Raw genomic sequence first — 4,976 nt, 5'->3', positions numbered from 1 at the left:
TTAGGAAAAATAATTTAATTTGTTTATATTGGGATTGATATAGTATTATGCTGAAATAAATGTGTAAGAGGGAAAGTGATAGACATAAAATGATTGCACTCATATATGGGATATATAAAAGATAATATGGTAATAATGTCTGAAAGCATTGGATGCCCAGGAAGATCAGTCGATGTTAGAGAGTTTGCCAAAAATATTCGAGGAGTGCAGTTAGGGCAGAGAAGAGACAATAATAGCTAGAAATTATCAAACACAAGCTGAGTGTTTAAAAGAACTAAAATGGTTTACAATGTGCCCTTCAATAAAAATATTGCAACCCACATTGTCTAAAAGATAAAAGAAAGGCTTGAGACAGAGAAGAAAAGTGTCTGCTATAGAGGCAGGCAGGGAAGAGGGTGGGAGGGAATCTGGGAACATTGGTGGCAGGAAATCTGCACTAGTGAAGGAACATATGTTGGTCATTGTATGACTGAAAATCAATCCTTAAAAATTTTGTGATTATCCCATGGGAATTCAATTAAAAATCTGTTAAAGGGAAAAATAGCATCCCTCTAGCATAAATGAAAATAGTAGACTAGGAGAAGGAAGAGGGAGGAAGAAAAGTTACAAAATGAAGGGGATAGTGTAAGAGAGCAAATGATTACTGAAACTATATTGAGGGGCACCATCTTCCAGATATTCTGTGGTAAGATTTTTTTGAATATTTTCTCAAAAATAGAATAAATAGATTGTCTTCACTGACAAAACTACAGAAAATATCTAACAACTTCTCTAATTTAAGTACACAATTTATACCATAGTGTTTCTTGATAAATGCTAAATTAATAAAGACATAAGAGACTCTGAAAGGTCATGTAGGAAACTTATAAACTTTTCCTCTTCAGAAAAAAAAACAATATAATCATTCTAATTATTTTATTTATAGAAAAATGCATTGTTTCTTTCTGGGTGCATATTTGCAAACAATTTGCATTTTGGGGGGTTTTGGGGGGTCCACACCCGGTGATGCTCAGGGTTACTCCTGACTATGCTCTCAGAAATCATGCCTGGCTTGGGGGACCATATGGGATCGAACCATGGTTCGTCTTAGGCTAGTGCCAGCAAGGCAGACTTCTTACTGCTCCATGCCACTGCTCCAACCCAAAAATTTGCATTCTAACTATCTCACCTAGGACATATCTCATAATTAGTGCTTTTTGTTAGGGGAGAATTTCGACATGTATGTTCCTGAAAACTGAACCTTGTGACACCAGATATAGTACAATGGTTAAGAAATTGCCTTGCAGGGCCAGAGAGATAGCATAGAGGTAAGGTGTTTGCCTTGCATGCAGAAGGTCCGTAGTTAAAATCCAGGCATCCCATATGGTCCCCTGAGCCTGCCAGGAGCAATTTCTGAGCCAGGAGTAACCCCTGAAGGTTGCCAGGCATAATTCAAACCCAAGAAAGAAAGAAAGAAAGAAAGAAAGAAAGAAAGAAAGAAAGAAAGAAAGAAAGAAAGAAAGAAAGAAAGAAAGAAAGAAAGAAAGAAAGAAAGAAAGAAAGAAAGAAAGAAAGAAAGAAAGAAAGAAAGAAAGAAAGAAAGAAAGAAAGAAAGAAAGAAAGAAAGAAAGAAAGAAAGAAAGAAAGAAAGAAAGAAAGAAAGAAAGAAAGAAAGAAAGAAAGAAAGAAAGAAAGAAAGAAAGAAAGAAAGAAAGAAAGAAAGAAAGAAAGAAAGAAAGAAAGAAAGAAAGAAAGAAAGAAAGAAAGAAAGAAAGAAAGAAAGAAAGAAAGAAATTGCCTTGCATATGGCAAACTTCAATTCTATCACTAGCACCACATATGGTACCCAGAGGAATGCCAAGAATGATCCCTGAGCACAGTCATATGGAAACCCTGATTATTTCTGATTTTGGCTTTGAATTCAAAAATAAACAAACAAAACTCCCTAGCCTTATAAACAAAATGCTTAGATCACCATACAACAATAGCAGACACTGAGAAAACTTTTGTTGAATAATTAAATGAATCAGTAAATAGATTTATTAAAAATCTGCAGTATTTTCATGCAAAGATATTTTTTGTATTAGCTTAATGTCAGGATTCCCCTCTGTAGTCTTCTAATCACTCACCTCTTTCCTGAGCAACATAGTCTTTTCTTAGCAAATATCCTTAACTTCATAGTTCAAGACTTTCCTCTTTCAGGAAGCCCTCCTTGAACCTTTAGGATATGCCAAGTTTCCCTTTACTGTGCTTACACAGTATAAGTTCTACTGCAATGTTTAGCTCATAAACGGGTAAGAATGCTTATGATTTCTGAATGATTGCCTGTCTTCTTTTGTTCTCCAATTCAAAAATGTCTCTGATAGGGGTAAAGAGAATGACAGTAGCTGTGGATCTTGTTTGGCATGTAACCATCTCAGATTTAATCCCCAACAAGCCATATAGTTCCCTTGGGCACCATCAGGAGTGCACTATCAGAAACACAGAACAGAGTAATCAGTAGGTATAGCTGAGTGTGACATAAGAGCAAAATAATTGTCTATGGTACACTAAAGTGCATATTGGTGGTTGTCATTTCTCAGCCTTTCCTTTAAGTAAAAGCATATCTCTTTCACATGTACTTTCGTTTCTTGTCTTATATTTTGCTCACTGTTTTCACTAGAATCTGTATATATCCTCTGTAAATAATGTACTCCAAAAAATCTCTCAGGACTGTCAGGGATGCTTTAAAACCTAAAGAAATAATACATAAAAATATTATATATCACCGCATGTGAAATAAAGCTGGTAAAACATGTCAGCTAAAATTTGCTACTAGCCATCCGAAGTATTTACTACCATATTTTTATCATTACTCTCATTTATGACATCAAAACTTTAAAGACATGAGACTTTAACTTTTGTTGCATTTAGTATATACACTAAGTATTCCTGCTGTGTTCCAAGAACTGTCGTATCTATTTTTCTTTCTGTTACCTTATCTACTTTTCTCATATGTTCAATTTTCATATTTGTATTAATAATATATTTTGACAAAATAAAGTAATTTTTTAAGTTTGCAGGATCATTTTACTGTTTGGTAGCTGTTGAGAGTCCAGAGGTCACAAGAGATGGCCAGATGTATTAGTTTATGGAAAGGGATATATAAACAAGATACAGCTCTGTTGAGTCAAAATATTTAAAAGAGACCAAATTCCCTTAATCAGTTTTACAGATGATGGTAAGATTGCTGAAAATAAAGTATTAATCTTATAGAATTATCTACTTAAAACCTAGCAAGAAGTTATTTAGAGAATTTTCTGACCAAGTACAGTATGAACCTGAAAGGAAACTATTTTCAAGATACCTCTATTAATCAGACATGCAAGAACTGGTTGAGCTGAGATCAACAAAAGATTCTAACACTGTACAAACAAGCAACACAACAACTGTAATCTTTTTTGGAAAGTTGAGCTTCCTCCGCAATTTTTCACAGGGCAGTTATTTTCATTGTCTTGTCATGAGATTTTAATATAAAGGGTATTTGAAAAATCTATGGTAATTTCTGCAGATTGAAAAAAATCTTCACTTAAAGTCTTTAAGATATTATTCCAAAATTTAGACTATAGAGCCTAACTATATTCCAGTGTAAAAGACTTCTCTTGATCATAATTTTGAACAATTTAAATAAAGTTCCTTTTTATATGTTTAATAAATGTTTATCAATATATTGAATTACAACACAGATTGAATCCAGAAAGACTTACAGACTATGAGGGGAAAAAGCGGAAATTCTTTTGCCTGGTTCAAAGCAGGTGCCCTATTTTCACACCAACCTGCACAGAGATATTGATGGTGCTCAAAATTCTACAAAGCTTCTCCAAGACACTCTGTTAATCCTCATATATAACTTAAAATGTTTTTTGGCAAACCTTACTGAAGAATAATTTATGGAGAATAAAGTCATGTATTGGCTTTATAGTCTTTCCTGTTAATGAGAAAAACATATCTAAATTTTCCTTTGGGAGCAGTAGACATAGAATTTAAACACTATTTTTCTAAAATGATCAGAAACAATATTTCTTAACTTGACCATAAATTTTACCTTATAGTTAAAACCTAAACAAGGAATTTCAGTTAAGTACAGATCCACCACTATAACTACTTAAATATAAGTGACAAAGAATGTTTACATATTATCTTTTCTACTGAAAAAAACTCTGTAAGTATTCAGCTCTAATCGGTAAACTTCATATCTATTAATTATGCATGAGATATTTATTCTGTTTTTATTTATATAGTTAAGAGTTGATTTAATTACTTACCTGCAGGGGAGATACCATGATCATGAAGGTGGTTTCCCCAGGGCGAGGCTCACACATTGCACTCCGGGTGTGCTGACCCCTGCGATTTCCCCAAATGTGGGAAACTCGACTGCATAATTTGTGGTAGTGGGGGACTGCATTCGTGCTCTCCCCTGAAAAAAAAGAGTTGATTTAAAAAAACAAAAAACAAAAACCTAACTGATCTTGAGGCCTGAGTGGTGGCACATTGGTAGCATATTTGCCTTGTACTTGGCTCACCTAGGACTGACCGCGGTTCGATCCCCCAGATTCTCTGAGCCAGGAGCTATTTCTGAGCTCATAAACAGGAGTAACTCCTGAGCATCACAGAGTGTGGCCCAAAAAGAAAAAAAACTGATCAACTAAGATCCCTTTATTTTTCAATAAACTAAGGCAGAGAGGGTTAAAATGGCTTCCCAAAGGCTAGTCAGAATATTATGCCATTTTAATTAATTCACATTCAACAGTAAAATGTGGGTGAGTTCCAACCAATATATGCTTCTGTAATGAAGTAGTTCCATTCATTCCTGGAAAAAGAATTTGCAATAACTCTGTCTTACAGCAACATAAAGTTAATAATACATATTCCCACTGGAATGTTATAAAAGATAAATGAGACAGTATATATGAACTGCACCAAGCTCCTCAGAAGAAAAGTACAACATGAATTGAAAG

The 4,976-nt window shown here is 34.2% G+C and overlaps 1 non-coding gene across 1 annotated transcript; it reads left to right on the top strand.

The window, feature by feature from the left end:
• Window positions 1-4,275: 4,275 nt before the first annotated feature.
• LOC125999680 (U1 spliceosomal RNA) lies at window positions 4,276-4,438 on the top strand. Its single transcript, XR_007492163.1, has one exon. It is a non-coding gene; the product is annotated as a U1 spliceosomal RNA (small nuclear RNA).
• Window positions 4,439-4,976: the final 538 nt, after the last annotated feature.

The sequence above is a fragment of the Suncus etruscus genome, chromosome X (assembly GCF_024139225.1).
Source record: "Suncus etruscus isolate mSunEtr1 chromosome X, mSunEtr1.pri.cur, whole genome shotgun sequence".
NCBI lineage: Eukaryota > Metazoa > Chordata > Mammalia > Eulipotyphla > Soricidae > Suncus > Suncus etruscus.
Note: the sequence above shows the minus strand (reverse complement) of the source record. Positions and strands in the feature narration are given on the sequence as shown.